Source organism: Eschrichtius robustus, chromosome 7 (genome assembly GCF_028021215.1).
Source record: "Eschrichtius robustus isolate mEscRob2 chromosome 7, mEscRob2.pri, whole genome shotgun sequence".
Classification (NCBI taxonomy): Eukaryota; Metazoa; Chordata; class Mammalia; order Artiodactyla; family Eschrichtiidae; genus Eschrichtius; species Eschrichtius robustus.
In genome coordinates, this window is record NC_090830.1 from 21,756,527 (window position 1) to 21,773,932 (window position 17,406).

Here is a 17,406-nt window from a genome sequence, read left to right on the forward strand (position 1 = left end):
TGTGCTTTAAAGGCGATTCGAATCTGCCTCCTGAAATCTGTTTCCTGCAATTCTGCCTTGCTTTCAAATCCTCTTTGTTGCCTTCCCTCAATATATTTGTAGACGAGAGTTATCATTTATAAGTCTGCAGGTTTGTGAATTGCAGTGCCCCTGAGCTCCATTTTTCAACTCGCTCTCTTGGGAGCTGGCCGCAAAAGCGCAGGATTGCTTTAGGCCCTATTCTGCTTCCGGGCGGCAGACTGAGCCTTTGGTTAATTCTTCTTCCTGATGGGAAAATAGAGTGACCTGTGCCTGTCCCAACACCTAGAGCTAGTCTCTCATTGGTTCCCCGTCTTCCCGTTCACCCTCAGTTCAAATTGCCACCTGTATGGAACAGGAGGTTAAAGGTGCTGATTCTCCAAGGAGGGAGATTGCTAGTAAAGCGGCTGGAATGGCGAACCCGAGCACAAGGAGACGAGAAATGAGGTGCGTTTTAGAAACCTTTCCCGATCACTCGGTGGACCATCTTCTGGGTTTCTCATGCATGTTTTCGATGTAGGAAGATGCCCTTGAACCTGGAGATTTGGGACCCATGGGATGGGTACCACGCAGTATTACTTTAAAGCGTCTGCGTTTGCTCACCGAACCTCACCAAACCCCTCAGCCCCAAGAGTGTCCACCCTTATGTCTCAATCAGCTGCGGGTCTAGATATGGTCAATCCAGGTGGCATCAGAGCGCCTGAACGAATTTTGTAAGAATTTCTCTCCCTTTCACTGTCTTTGTTTCACGGGTTTTTAAAATTAATTGAGTTTTATAATGGGGTTTAGCTGCTTTTCACTGCTGTGTTTATGCAGCTTTACACCCACTTGACTCACTTACAGAGAGATATCAATACATAGGTTTTAAGATTCTTACTAGTCAGATATACTCTTGGGTGGTGAATAGGGGGTGTTGAGTCCAGTTCCCTGAGCAAGGAGTAGGTCTTGTCTATTACGTATTGGGTTTATGGAACGGTATCTGAGCTAATTTGAAACCCTTGTTTTATGCATCACCCCACCTCACCTTTGCCGTTAGGCAGCCATAGTGTGTTTTCTAACCGTGTGACTCTGTTCTGTTTTGTAATTCAGTTCAAGGGCAGCGGTTTTTACATTCCCTCTATAGGTGATATCTTATGATAAGTGTCTTTTTCTGTGTGACTTATTTGACTTAGAATCGTCGTACCTAAATCCACTCATCATGCTGCTACTAGCCTTATGACGTTGATTTCATGGCTGAGTGATATTCCATTGTACATAAGGACCACAACTTCTTTATCCATTTTTCTCTTTCCTGGGATATTTAAGGTGTAACGAAGTGGAGGTTCTTGTCAACAGAGCAGCCCTAAACTTTGGGGTGCTTGTGTCTTGCTGATTTTTAGTTTTCCCAATTTATACGCCCATGAGTGGAAGTGCCCTATGCTGTCTAAGCTGAGTTTTGTAAATGTTTCAGGACACACCGTACACTTCTCCAGAGTGGCTGTTGGCAATTTACATCCCGCCCATCAGCGTAGCAAGGCTCCCGTTTCTCCGTGGCCTGTCCTGCATTTCTGGTTTTGACACTTTATTCAGCATGGCCCTTTTGACCGATGGGAAGCGAGACTTCTTTGTAGCGCTGATTTGCCTTTCCAGGTTGCTTGGTTGGCCAAAAAGGGCGTATGCGTTTTTTCCTGAATATATTCAGGAAAAAACGCATACGCCCTTTTTGGCCAAGGGCATCATTGTCGAGGTTTTGCCGCTTTTCCTGTGCTTTAAAGGCGATTCGAATCTGCCTCCTGAAATCTGTTTCCTGCAATTCTGCCTTGCTTTCAAATCCTCTTTGTTGCCTTCCCTCAATATATTTGTAGACGAGAGTTATCATTTATAAGTCTGCAGGTTTGTGAATTGCAGTGCCCCTGAGCTCCATTTTTCAACTCGCTCTCTTGGGAGCTGGCCGCAAAAGCGCAGGACTGCTTTAGGCCCTATTCTGCTTCCGGGCGGCAGACTGAGCCTGTGGTTAATTCTTCTTCCTGATGGGAAAATAGAGTGACCTGTGCCTGTCCCAACACCTAGAGCTAGTCTCTCATTGGTTCCCCGTCTTCCCGTTCACCCTCAGTTCAAATTGCCACCTGTATGGAACAGGAGGTTAAAGGTGCTGATTCTCCAAGGAGGGAGATTGCTAGTAAAGCGGCTGGAATGGCGAACCCGAGCACAAGGAGACGAGAAATGAGGTGCGTTTTAGAAACCTTTCCCGATCACTCGGTGGACCATCTTCTGGGTTTCTCATGCATGTTTTCGATGTAGGAAGATGCCCTTGAACCTGGAGATTTGGGACCCATGGGATGGGTACCACGCAGTATTACTTTAAAGCGTCTGCGTTTGCTCACCGAACCTCACCAAACCCCTCAGCCCCAAGAGTGTCCACCCTTATGTCTCAATCAGCTGCGGGTCTAGATATGGTCAATCCAGGTGGCATCACAGCGCCTGAACGAATTTTGTAAGAATTTCTCTCCCTTTCACTGTCTTTGTTTCACGGGTTTTTAAAATTAATTGAGTTTTATAATGGGGTTTAGCTGCTTTTCACTGCTGTGTTTATGCAGCTTTACACCCACTTGACTCACTTACAGAGAGATATCAATACATAGGTTTTAAGATTCTTACTAGTCAGATATACTCTTGGGCGGTGAATAGGGGGTGTTGAGTCCAGTTCCCTGAGCAAGGAGTAGGTCTTGTCTATTACGTATTGGGTTTATGGAACGGTATCTGAGCTAATTTGAAACCCTTGTTTTATGCATCACCCCACCTCACCTTTGCCGTTAGGCAGCCATAGTGTGTTTTCTAACCGTGTGACTCTGTTCTGTTTTGTAATTCAGTTCAAGGGCAGCGGTTTTTACATTCCCTCTATCGGTGATATCTTATGATAAGTGTCTTTTTCTGTGTGACTTATTTGACTTAGAATCGTCGTACCTAAATCCACTCATCATGCTGCTACTAGCCTTATGACGTTGATTTCATGGCTGAGTGATATTCCATTGTACATAAGGACCACAACTTCTTTATCCATTTTTCTCTTTCCTGGGATATTTAAGGTGTAACGAAGTGGAGGTTCTTGTCAACAGAGCAGCCCTAAACTTTGGGGTGCTTGTGTCTTGCTGATTTTTAGTTTTCCCAATTTATACGCCCATGAGTGGAAGTGCCCTATGCTGTCTAAGCTGAGTTTTGTAAATGTTTCAGGACACACCGTACACTTCTCCAGAGTGGCTGTTGGCAATTTACATCCCGCCCATCAGCGTAGCAAGGCTCCCGTTTCTCCGTGGCCTGTCCTGCATTTCTGGTTTTGACACTTTATTCAGCATGGCCCTTTTCACCGATGGGAAGCGAGACTTCTTTGTAGCGCTGATTTGCCTTTCCAGGTTGCTTGGTTGGCCAAAAAGGGCGTATGCGTTTTTTCCTGAATATATTCAGGAAAAAACGCATACGCCCTTTTTGGCCAAGGGCATCATTGTCGAGGTTTTGCCGCTTTTCCTGTGCTTTAAAGGCGATTCGAATCTGCCTCCTGAAATCTGTTTCCTGCAATTCTGCCTTGCTTTCAAATCCTCTTTGTTGCCTTCCCTCAATATATTTGTAGACGAGAGTTATCATTTATAAGTCTGCAGGTTTGTGAATTGCAGTGCCCCTGAGCTCCATTTTTCAACTCGCTCTCTTGGGAGCTGGCCGCAAAAGCGCAGGACTGCTTTAGGCCCTATTCTGCTTCCGGGCGGCAGACTGAGCCTGTGGTTAATTCTTCTTCCTGATGGGAAAATAGAGTGACCTGTGCCTGTCCCAACACCTAGAGCTAGTCTCTCATTGGTTCCCCGTCTTCCCGTTCACCCTCAGTTCAAATTGCCACCTGTATGGAACAGGAGGTTAAAGGTGCTGATTCTCCAAGGAGGGAGATTGCTAGTAAAGCGGCTGGAATGGCGAACCCGAGCACAAGGAGACGAGAAATGAGGTGCGTTTTAGAAACCTTTCCCGATCACTCGGTGGACCATCTTCTGGGTTTCTCATGCATGTTTTCGATGTAGGAAGATGCCCTTGAACCTGGAGATTTGGGACCCATGGGATGGGTACCACGCAGTATTACTTTAAAGCGTCTGCGTTTGCTCACCGAACCTCACCAAACCCCTCAGCCCCAAGAGTGTCCACCCTTATGTCTCAATCAGCTGCGGGTCTAGATATGGTCAATCCAGGTGGCATCACAGCGCCTGAACGAATTTTGTAAGAATTTCTCTCCCTTTCACTGTCTTTGTTTCACGGGTTTTTAAAATTAATTGAGTTTTATAATGGGGTTTAGCTGCTTTTCACTGCTGTGTTTATGCAGCTTTACACCCACTTGACTCACTTACAGAGAGATATCAATACATAGGTTTTAAGATTCTTACTAGTCAGATATACTCTTGGGCGGTGAATAGGGGGTGTTGAGTCCAGTTCCCTGAGCAAGGAGTAGGTCTTGTCTATTACGTATTGGGTTTATGGAACGGTATCTGAGCTAATTTGAAACCCTTGTTTTATGCATCACCCCACCTCACCTTTGCCGTTAGGCAGCCATAGTGTGTTTTCTAACCGTGTGACTCTGTTCTGTTTTGTAATTCAGTTCAAGGGCAGCGGTTTTTACATTCCCTCTATCGGTGATATCTTATGATAAGTGTCTTTTTCTGTGTGACTTATTTGACTTAGAATCGTCGTACCTAAATCCACTCATCATGCTGCTACTAGCCTTATGACGTTGATTTCATGGCTGAGTGATATTCCATTGTACATAAGGACCACAACTTCTTTATCCATTTTTCTCTTTCCTGGGATATTTAAGGTGTAACGAAGTGGAGGTTCTTGTCAACAGAGCAGCCCTAAACTTTGGGGTGCTTGTGTCTTGCTGATTTTTAGTTTTCCCAATTTATACGCCCATGAGTGGAAGTGCCCTATGCTCTCTAAGCTGAGTTTTGTAAATGTTTCAGGACACACCGTACACTTCTCCAGAGTGGCTGTTGGCAATTTACATCCCGCCCATCAGCGTAGCAAGGCTCCCATTTCTCCGTGGCCTGTCCTGCATTTCTGGTTTTGACACTTTATTCAGCATGGCCCTTTTGACCGATGGGAAGCGAGACTTCTTTGTAGCGCTGATTTGCCTTTCCAGGTTGCTTGGTTGGCCAAAAAGGGCGTATGCGTTTTTTCCTGAATATATTCAGGAAAAAACGCATACGCCCTTTTTGGCCAAGGGCATCATTGTCGAGGTTTTGCCGCTTTTCCTGTGCTTTAAAGGCGATTCGAATCTGCCTCCTGAAATCTGTTTCCTGCAATTCTGCCTTGCTTTCAAATCCTCTTTGTTGCCTTCCCTCAATATATTTGTAGACGAGAGTTATCATTTATAAGTCTGCAGGTTTGTGAATTGCAGTGCCCCTGAGCTCCATTTTTCAACTCGCTCTCTTGGGAGCTGGCCGCAAAAGCGCAGGACTGCTTTAGGCCCTATTCTGCTTCCGGGCGGCAGACTGAGCCTGTGGTTAATTCTTCTTCCTGATGGGAAAATAGAGTGACCTGTGCCTGTCCCAACACCTAGAGCTAGTCTCTCATTGGTTCCCCGTCTTCCCGTTCACCCTCAGTTCAAATTGCCACCTGTATGGAACAGGAGGTTAAAGGTGCTGATTCTCCAAGGAGGGAGATTGCTAATAAAGCGGCTGGAATGGCGAACCCGAGCACAAGGAGACGAGAAATGAGGTGCGTTTTAGAAACCTTTCCCGATCACTCGGTGGACCATCTTCTGGGTTTCTCATGCATGTTTTCGATGTAGGAAGATGCCCTTGAACCTGGAGATTTGGGACCCATGGGATGGGTACCACGCAGTATTACTTTAAAGCGTCTGCGTTTGCTCACCGAACCTCACCAAACCCCTCAGCCCCAAGAGTGTCCACCCTTATGTCTCAATCAGCTGCGGGTCTAGATATGGTCAATCCAGGTGGCATCACAGCGCCTGAACGAATTTTGTAAGAATTTCTCTCCCTTTCACTGTCTTTGTTTCACGGGTTTTTAAAATTAATTGAGTTTTATAATGGGGTTTAGCTGCTTTTCACTGCTGTGTTTATGCAGCTTTACACCCACTTGACTCACTTACAGAGAGATATCAATACATAGGTTTTAAGATTCTTACTAGTCAGATATACTCTTGGGCGGTGAATAGGGGGTGTTGAGTCCAGTTCCCTGAGCAAGGAGTAGGTCTTGTCTATTACGTATTGGGTTTATGGAACGGTATCTGAGCTAATTTGAAACCCTTGTTTTATGCATCACCCCACCTCACCTTTGCCGTTAGGCAGCCATAGTGTGTTTTCTAACCGTGTGACTCTGTTCTGTTTTGTAATTCAGTTCAAGGGCAGCGGTTTTTACATTCCCTCTATAGGTGATATCTTATGATAAGTGTCTTTTTCTGTGTGACTTATTTCACTTAGAATCGCTGTACCTAAATCCACTCATCATGCTGCTACTAGCCTTATGACGTTGATTTCATGGCTGAGTGATATTCCATTGTACATAAGGACCACAACTTCTTTATCCATTTTTCTCTTTCCTGGGATATTTAAGGTGTAACGAAGTGGAGGTTCTTGTCAACAGAGCAGCCCTAAACTTTGGGGTGCTTGTGTCTTGCTGATTTTTAGTTTTCCCAATTTATACGCCCATGAATGGAAGTGCCCTATGCTCTCTAAGCTGAGTTTTGTAAATGTTTCAGGACACACCGTACACTTCTCCAGAGTGGCTGTTGGCAATTTACATCCCGCCCATCAGCGTAGCAAGGCTCCCGTTTCTCCGTGGCCTGTCCTGCATTTCTGGTTTTGACACTTTATTCAGCATGGCCCTTTTGACCGATGGGAAGCGAGACTTCTTTGTAGCGCTGATTTGCCTTTCCAGGTTGCTTGGTTGGCCAAAAAGGGCGTATGCGTTTTTTCCTGAATATATTCAGGAAAAAACGCATACGCCCTTTTTGGCCAAGGGCATCATTGTCGAGGTTTTGCCGCTTTTCCTGTGCTTTAAAGGCGATTCGAATCTGCCTCCTGAAATCTGTTTCCTGCAATTCTGCCTTGCTTTCAAATCCTCTTTGTTGCCTTCCCTCAATATATTTGTAGACGAGAGTTATCATTTATAAGTCTGCAGGTTTGTGAATTGCAGTGCCCCTGAGCTCCATTTTTCAACTCGCTCTCTTGGGAGCTGGCCGCAAAAGCACAGGATTGCTTTAGGCCCTATTCTGCTTCCGGGCGGCAGACTGAGCCTGTGGTTAATTCTTCTTCCTGATGGGAAAATAGAGTGACCTGTGCCTGTCCCAACACCTAGAGCTAGTCTCTCATTGGTTCCCCGTCTTCCCGTTCACCCTCAGTTCAAATTGCCACCTGTATGGAACAGGAGGTTAAAGGTGCTGATTCTCCAAGGAGGGAGATTGCTAGTAAAGCGGCTGGAATGGCGAACCCGAGCACAAGGAGACGAGAAATGAGGTGCGTTTTAGAAACCTTTCCCGATCACTCGGTGGACCATCTTCTGGGTTTCTCATGCATGTTTTCGATGTAGGAAGATGCCCTTGAACCTGGAGATTTGGGACCCATGGGATGGGTACCACGCAGTATTACTTTAAAGCGTCTGCGTTTGCTCACCGAACCTCACCAAACCCCTCAGCCCCAAGAGTGTCCACCCTTATGTCTCAATCAGCTGCGGGTCTAGATATGGTCAATCCAGGTGGCATCACAGCGCCTGAACGAATTTTGTAAGAATTTCTCTCCGTTTCACTGTCTTTGTTTCACGGGTTTTTAAAATTAATTGAGTTTTATAATGGGGTTTAGCTGCTTTTCACTGCTGTGTTTATGCAGCTTTACACCCACTTGACTCACTTACAGAGAGATATCAATACATAGGTTTTAAGATTCTTACTAGTCAGATATACTCTTGGGCGGTGAATAGGGGGTGTTGAGTCCAGTTCCCTGAGCAAGGAGTAGGTCTTGTCTATTACGTATTGGGTTTATGGAACGGTATCTGAGCTAATTTGAAACCCTTGTTTTATGCATCACCCCACCTCACCTTTGCCGTTAGGCAGCCATAGTGTGTTTTCTAACCGTGTGACTCTGTTCTGTTTTGTAATTCAGTTCAAGGGCAGCGGTTTTTACATTCCCTCTATAGGTGATATCTTATGATAAGTGTCTTTTTCTGTGTGACTTATTTGACTTAGAATCGTCGTACCTAAATCCACTCATCATGCTGCTACTAGCCTTATGACGTTGATTTCATGGCTGAGTGATATTCCATTGTACATAAGGACCACAACTTCTTTATCCATTTTTCTCTTTCCTGGGATATTTAAGGTGTAACGAAGTGGAGGTTCTTGTCAACAGAGCAGCCCTAAACTTTGGGGTGCTTGTGTCTTGCTGATTTTTAGTTTTCCCAATTTATACGCCCATGAGTGGAAGTGCCCTATGCTCTCTAAGCTGAGTTTTGTAAATGTTTCAGGACACACCGTACACTTCTCCAGAGTGGCTGTTGGCAATTTACATCCCGCCCATCAGCGTAGCAAGGCTCCCGTTTCTCCGTGGCCTGTCCTGCATTTCTGGTTTTGACACTTTATTCAGCATGGCCCTTTTCACCGATGGGAAGCGAGACTTCTTTGTAGCGCTGATTTGCCTTTCCAGGTTGCTTGGTTGGCCAAAAAGGGCGTATGCGTTTTTTCCTGAATATATTCAGGAAAAAACGCATACGCCCTTTTTGGCCAAGGGCATCATTGTCGAGGTTTTGCCGCTTTTCCTGTGCTTTAAAGGCGATTCGAATCTGCCTCCTGAAATCTGTTTCCTGCAATTCTGCCTTGCTTTCAAATCCTCTTTGTTGCCTTCCCTCAATATATTTGTAGACGAGAGTTATCATTTATAAGTCTGCAGGTTTGTGTATTGCAGTGCCCCTGAGCTCCATTTTTCAACTCGCTCTCTTGGGAGCTGGCCGCAAAAGCGCAGGACTGCTTTAGGCCCTATTCTGCTTCCGGGCGGCAGACTGAGCCTGTGGTTAATTCTTCTTCCTGATGGGAAAATAGAGTGACCTGTGCCTGTCCCAACACCTAGAGCTAGTCTCTCATTGGTTCCCCGTCTTCCCGTTCACCCTCAGTTCAAATTGCCACCTGTATGGAACAGGAGGTTAAAGGTGCTGATTCTCCAAGGAGGGAGATTGCTAGTAAAGCGGCTGGAATGGCGAACCCGAGCACAAGGAGACGAGAAATGAGGTGCGTTTTAGAAACCTTTCCCGATCACTCGGTGGACCATCTTCTGGGTTTCTCATGCATGTTTTCGATGTAGGAAGATGCCCTTGAACCTGGAGATTTGGGACCCATGGGATGGGTACCACGCAGTATTACTTTAAAGCGTCTGCGTTTGCTCACCGAACCTCACCAAACCCCTCAGCCCCAAGAGTGTCCACCCTTATGTCTCAATCAGCTGCGGGTCTAGATATGGTCAATCCAGGTGGCATCACAGCGCCTGAACGAATTTTGTAAGAATTTCTCTCCCTTTCACTGTCTTTGTTTCACGGGTTTTTAAAATTAATTGAGTTTTATAATGGGGTTTAGCTGCTTTTCACTGCTGTGTTTATGCAGCTTTACACCCACTTGACTCACTTACAGAGAGATATCAATACATAGGTTTTAAGATTCTTACTAGTCAGATATACTCTTGGGCGGTGAATAGGGGGTGTTGAGTCCAGTTCCCTGAGCAAGGAGTAGGTCTTGTCTATTACGTATTGGGTTTATGGAACGGTATCTGAGCTAATTTGAAACCCTTGTTTTATGCATCACCCCACCTCACCTTTGCCGTTAGGCAGCCATAGTGTGTTTTCTAACCGTGTGACTCTGTTCTGTTTTGTAATTCAGTTCAAGGGCAGCGGTTTTTACATTCCCTCTATAGGTGATATCTTATGATAAGTGTCTTTTTCTGTGTGACTTATTTGACTTAGAATCGTCGTACCTAAATCCACTCATCATGCTGCTACTAGCCTTATGACGTTGATTTCATGGCTGAGTGATATTCCATTGTACATAAGGACCACAACTTCTTTATCCATTTTTCTCTTTCCTGGGATATTTAAGGTGTAACGAAGTGGAGGTTCTTGTCAACAGAGCAGCCCTAAACTTTGGGGTGCTTGTGTCTTGCTGATTTTTAGTTTTCCCAATTTATACGCCCATGAGTGGAAGTGCCCTATGCTCTCTAAGCTGAGTTTTGTAAATGTTTCAGGACACACCGTACACTTCTCCAGAGTGGCTGTTGGCAATTTACATCCCGCCCATCAGCGTAGCAAGGCTCCCATTTCTCCGTGGCCTGTCCTGCATTTCTGGTTTTGACACTTTATTCAGCATGGCCCTTTTGACCGATGGGAAGCGAGACTTCTTTGTAGCGCTGATTTGCCTTTCCAGGTTGCTTGGTTGGCCAAAAAGGGCGTATGCGTTTTTTCCTGAATATATTCAGGAAAAAACGCATACGCCCTTTTTGGCCAAGGGCATCATTGTCGAGGTTTTGCCGCTTTTCCTGTGCTTTAAAGGCGATTCGAATCTGCCTCCTGAAATCTGTTTCCTGCAATTCTGCCTTGCTTTCAAATCCTCTTTGTTGCCTTCCCTCAATATATTTGTAGACGAGAGTTATCATTTATAAGTCTGCAGGTTTGTGAATTGCAGTGCCCCTGAGCTCCATTTTTCAACTCGCTCTCTTGGGAGCTGGCCGCAAAAGCGCAGGACTGCTTTAGGCCCTATTCTGCTTCCGGGCGGCAGACTGAGCCTGTGGTTAATTCTTCTTCCTGATGGGAAAATAGAGTGACCTGTGCCTGTCCCAACACCTAGAGCTAGTCTCTCATTGGTTCCCCGTCTTCCCGTTCACCCTCAGTTCAAATTGCCACCTGTATGGAACAGGAGGTTAAAGGTGCTGATTCTCCAAGGAGGGAGATTGCTAATAAAGCGGCTGGAATGGCGAACCCGAGCACAAGGAGACGAGAAATGAGGTGCGTTTTAGAAACCTTTCCCGATCACTCGGTGGACCATCTTCTGGGTTTCTCATGCATGTTTTCGATGTAGGAAGATGCCCTTGAACCTGGAGATTTGGGACCCATGGGATGGGTACCACGCAGTATTACTTTAAAGCGTCTGCGTTTGCTCACCGAACCTCACCAAACCCCTCAGCCCCAAGAGTGTCCACCCTTATGTCTCAATCAGCTGCGGGTCTAGATATGGTCAATCCAGGTGGCATCACAGCGCCTGAACGAATTTTGTAAGAATTTCTCTCCCTTTCACTGTCTTTGTTTCACGGGTTTTTAAAATTAATTGAGTTTTATAATGGGGTTTAGCTGCTTTTCACTGCTGTGTTTATGCAGCTTTACACCCACTTGACTCACTTACAGAGAGATATCAATACATAGGTTTTAAGATTCTTACTAGTCAGATATACTCTTGGGCGGTGAATAGGGGGTGTTGAGTCCAGTTCCCTGAGCAAGGAGTAGGTCTTGTCTATTACGTATTGGGTTTATGGAACGGTATCTGAGCTAATTTGAAACCCTTGTTTTATGCATCACCCCACCTCACCTTTGCCGTTAGGCAGCCATAGTGTGTTTTCTAACCGTGTGACTCTGTTCTGTTTTGTAATTCAGTTCAAGGGCAGCGGTTTTTACATTCCCTCTATAGGTGATATCTTATGATAAGTGTCTTTTTCTGTGTGACTTATTTCACTTAGAATCGCTGTACCTAAATCCACTCATCATGCTGCTACTAGCCTTATGACGTTGATTTCATGGCTGAGTGATATTCCATTGTACATAAGGACCACAACTTCTTTATCCATTTTTCTCTTTCCTGGGATATTTAAGGTGTAACGAAGTGGAGGTTCTTGTCAACAGAGCAGCCCTAAACTTTGGGGTGCTTGTGTCTTGCTGATTTTTAGTTTTCCCAATTTATACGCCCATGAATGGAAGTGCCCTATGCTCTCTAAGCTGAGTTTTGTAAATGTTTCAGGACACACCGTACACTTCTCCAGAGTGGCTGTTGGCAATTTACATCCCGCCCATCAGCGTAGCAAGGCTCCCGTTTCTCCGTGGCCTGTCCTGCATTTCTGGTTTTGACACTTTATTCAGCATGGCCCTTTTGACCGATGGGAAGCGAGACTTCTTTGTAGCGCTGATTTGCCTTTCCAGGTTGCTTGGTTGGCCACAAAGGGCGTATGCGTTTTTTCCTGAATATATTCAGGAAAAAACGCATACGCCCTTTTTGGCCAAGGGCATCATTGTCGAGGTTTTGCCGCTTTTCCTGTGCTTTAAAGGCGATTCGAATCTGCCTCCTGAAATCTGTTTCCTGCAATTCTGCCTTGCTTTCAAATCCTCTTTGTTGCCTTCCCTCAATATATTTGTAGACGAGAGTTATCATTTATAAGTCTGCAGGTTTGTGAATTGCAGTGCCCCTGAGCTCCATTTTTCAACTCGCTCTCTTGGGAGCTGGCCGCAAAAGCACAGGATTGCTTTAGGCCCTATTCTGCTTCCGGGCGGCAGACTGAGCCTGTGGTTAATTCTTCTTCCTGATGGGAAAATAGAGTGACCTGTGCCTGTCCCAACACCTAGAGCTAGTCTCTCATTGGTTCCCCGTCTTCCCGTTCACCCTCAGTTCAAATTGCCACCTGTATGGAACAGGAGGTTAAAGGTGCTGATTCTCCAAGGAGGGAGATTGCTAGTAAAGCGGCTGGAATGGCGAACCCGAGCACAAGGAGACGAGAAATGAGGTGCGTTTTAGAAACCTTTCCCGATCACTCGGTGGACCATCTTCTGGGTTTCTCATGCATGTTTTCGATGTAGGAAGATGCCCTTGAACCTGGAGATTTGGGACCCATGGGATGGGTACCACGCAGTATTACTTTAAAGCGTCTGCGTTTGCTCACCGAACCTCACCAAACCCCTCAGCCCCAAGAGTGTCCACCCTTATGTCTCAATCAGCTGCGGGTCTAGATATGGTCAATCCAGGTGGCATCACAGCGCCTGAACGAATTTTGTAAGAATTTCTCTCCCTTTCACTGTCTTTGTTTCACGGGTTTTTAAAATTAATTGAGTTTTATAATGGGGTTTAGCTGCTTTTCACTGCTGTGTTTATGCAGCTTTACACCCACTTGACTCACTTACAGAGAGATATCAATACATAGGTTTTAAGATTCTTACTAGTCAGATATACTCTTGGGCGGTGAATAGGGGGTGTTGAGTCCAGTTCCCTGAGCAAGGAGTAGGTCTTGTCTATTACGTATTGGGTTTATGGAACGGTATCTGAGCTAATTTGAAACCCTTGTTTTATGCATCACCCCACCTCACCTTTGCCGTTAGGCAGCCATAGTGTGTTTTCTAACCGTGTGACTCTGTTCTGTTTTGTAATTCAGTTCAAGGGCAGCGGTTTTTACATTCCCTCTATAGGTGATATCTTATGATAAGTGTCCTTTTCTGTGTGACTTATTTGACTTAGAATCGTCGTACCTAAATCCACTCATCATGCTGCTACTAGCCTTATGACGTTGATTTCATGGCTGAGTGATATTCCATTGTACATAAGGACCACAACTTCTTTATCCATTTTTCTCTTTCCTGGGATATTTAAGGTGTAACGAAGTGGAGGTTCTTGTCAACAGAGCAGCCCTAAACTTTGGGGTGCTTGTGTCTTGCTGATTTTTAGTTTTCCCAATTTATACGCCCATGAGTGGAAGTGCCCTATGCTCTCTAAGCTGAGTTTTGTAAATGTTTCAGGACACACCGTACACTTCTCCAGAGTGGCTGTTGGCAATTTACATCCCGCCCATCAGCGTAGCAAGGCTCCCGTTTCTCCGTGGCCTGTCCTGCATTTCTGGTTTTGACACTTTATTCAGCATGGCCCTTTTGACCGATGGGAAGCGAGACTTCTTTGTAGCGCTGATTTGCCTTTCCAGGTTGCTTGGTTGGCCAAAAAGGGCGTATGCGTTTTTTCCTGAATATATTCAGGAAAAAACGCATACGCCCTTTTTGGCCAAGGGCATCATTGTCGAGGTTTTGCCGCTTTTCCTGTGCTTTAAAGGCGATTCGAATCTGCCTCCTGAAATCTGTTTCCTGCAATTCTGCCTTGCTTTCAAATCCTCTTTGTTGCCTTCCCTCAATATATTTGTAGACGAGAGTTATCATTTATAAGTCTGCAGGTTTGTGAATTGCAGTGCCCCTGAGCTCCATTTTTCAACTCGCTCTCTTGGGAGCTGGCCGCAAAAGCGCAGGATTGCTTTAGGCCCTATTCTGCTTCCGGGCGGCAGACTGAGCCTGTGGTTAATTCTTCTTCCTGATGGGAAAATAGAGTGACCTGTGCCTGTCCCAACACCTAGAGCTAGTCTCTCATTGGTTCCCCGTCTTCCCGTTCACCCTCAGTTCAAATTGCCACCTGTATGGAACAGGAGGTTAAAGGTGCTGATTCTCCAAGGAGGGAGATTGCTAGTAAAGCGGCTGGCATGGCGAACCCGAGCACAAGGAGACGAGAAATGAGGTGCGTTTTAGAAACCTTTCCCGATCACTCGGTGGACCATCTTCTGGGTTTCTCATGCATGTTTTCGATGTAGGAAGATGCCCTTGAACCTGGAGATTTGGGACCCATGGGATGGGTACCACGCAGTATTACTTTAAAGCGTCTGCGTTTGCTCACCGAACCTCACCAAACCCCTCAGCCCCAAGAGTGTCCACCCTTATGTCTCAATCAGCTGCGGGTCTAGATATGGTCAATCCAGGTGGCATCACAGCGCCTGAACGAATTTTGTAAGAATTTCTCTCCCTTTCACTGTCTTTGTTTCACGGGTTTTTAAAATTAATTGAGTTTTATAATGGGGTTTAGCTGCTTTTCACTGCTGTGTTTATGCAGCTTTACACCCACTTGACTCACTTACAGAGAGATATCAATACATAGGTTTTAAGATTCTTACTAGTCAGATATACTCTTGGGCGGTGAATAGGGGGTGTTGAGTCCAGTTCCCTGAGCAAGGAGTAGGTCTTGTCTATTACGTATTGGGTTTATGGAACGGTATCTGAGCTAATTTGAAACCCTTGTTTTATGCATCACCCCACCTCACCTTTGCCGTTAGGCAGCCATAGTGTGTTTTCTAACCGTGTGACTCTGTTCTGTTTTGTAATTCAGTTCAAGGGCAGCGGTTTTTACATTCCCTCTATAGGTGATATCTTATGATAAGTGTCTTTTTCTGTGTGACTTATTTGACTTAGAATCGTCGTACCTAAATCCACTCATCATGCTGCTACTAGCCTTATGACGTTGATTTCATGGCTGAGTGATATTCCATTGTACATAAGGAGCACAAGTTCTTTATCCATTTTTCTCTTTCCTGGGATATTTAAGGTGTAACGAAGTGGAGGTTCTTGTCAACAGAGCAGCCCTAAACTTTGGGGTGCTTGTGTCTTGCTGATTTTTAGTTTTCCCAATTTATACGCCCATGAGTGGAAGTGCCCTATGCTCTCTAAGCTGAGTTTTGTAAATGTTTCAGGACACACCGTACACTTCTCCAGAGTGGCTGTTGGCAATTTACATCCCGCCCATCAGCGTAGCAAGGCTCCCGTTTCTCCGTGGCCTGTCCTGCATTTCTGGTTTTGACACTTTATTCAGCATGGCCCTTTTGACCGATGGGAAGCGAGACTTCTTTGTAGCGCTGATTTGCCTTTCCAGGTTGCTTGGTTGGCCAAAAAGGGTGTATGCGTTTTATCCTGAATATATTCAGGAAAAAACGCATACGCCCTTTTTGGCCAAGGGCATCATTGTCGAGGTTTTGCCGCTTTTCCTGTGCTTTAAAGGCGATTCGAATCTGCCTCCTGAAATCTGTTTCCTGCAATTCTGCCTTGCTTTCAAATCCTCTTTGTTGCCTTCCCTCAATATATTTGTAGACGAGAGTTATCATTTATAAGTCTGCAGGTTTGTGAATTGCAGTGCCCCTGAGCTCCATTTTTCAACTCGCTCTCTTGGGAGCTGGCCGCAAAAGCGCAGGATTGCTTTAGGCCCTATTCTGCTTCCGGGCGGCAGACTGAGCCTGTGGTTAATTCTTCTTCCTGATGGGAAAATAGAGTGACCTGTGCCTGTCCCAACACCTAGAGCTAGTCTCTCATTGGTTCCCCGTCTTCCCGTTCACCCTCAGTTCAAATTGCCACCTGTATGGAACAGGAGGTTAAAGGTGCTGATTCTCCAATGAGGGAGATTGCTAGTAAAGCGGCTGGAATGGCGAACCCGAGCACAAGGAGACGAGAAATGAGGTGCGTTTTAGAAACCTTTCCCGATCACTCGGTGGACCATCTTCTGGGTTTCTCATGCATGTTTTCGATGTAGGAAGATGCCCTTGAACCTGGAGATTTGGGACCCATGGGATGGGTACCACGCAGTATTACTTTAAAGCGTCTGCGTTTGCTCACCGAACCTCACCAAACCCCTCAGCCCCAAGAGTGTCCACCCTTATGTCTCAATCAGCTGCGGGTCTAGATATGGTCAATCCAGGTGGCATCACGGCGCCTGAACGAATTTTGTAAGAATTTCTCTCCCTTTCACTGTCTTTGTTTCACGGGTTTTTAAAATTAATTGAGTTTTATAATGGGGTTTAGCTGCTTTTCACTGCTGTTTTTATGCAGCTTTACACCCACTTGACTCACTTACAGAGAGATATCAATACATAGGTTTTAAGATTCTTACTAGTCAGATATACTCTTGGGCGGTGAATAGGGGATGTTGAGTCCAGTTCCCTGAGCAAGGAGTAGGTCTTGTCTATTACATATTGGGTTTATGGAACGATATCTGAGCTAATTTGAAACCCTTGTTTTATGCATCACCCCACCTCACCTTTCCCGTTAGGCAGCCATAGTGTGTTTTCTAACCGTGTGACTCTGTTCTGTTTTGTAATTCAGTTCAAGGGCAGCGGTTTTTACATTCCCTCTATCGGTGATATCTTATGATAAGTGTCTTTTTCTGTGTGACTTATTTGACTTAGAATCGTCGTACCTAAATCCACTCATCATGCTGCTACTAGCCTTATGACGTTGATTTCATGGCTGAGTGATATTCCATTGTACATGAGGACCACAACTTCTTTATCCATTTTTCTCTTTCCTGGGATATTTAAGGTGTAACGAAGTGGAGGTTCTTGTCAACAGAGCAACCCTAAACTTTGGGGTGCTTGTGTCTTGCTGATTTTTAGTTTTCCCAATTTATACGCCCATGAGTGGAAGTGCCCTATGCTCTCTAAGCTGAGTTTTGTAAATGTTTCAGGACACACCGTACACTTCTCCAGAGTGGCTGTTGGCAATTTACATCCCGCCCATCGGCGTAGCAAGGCTCCCGTTTCTCAGTGGCCTGTCCTGCATTTC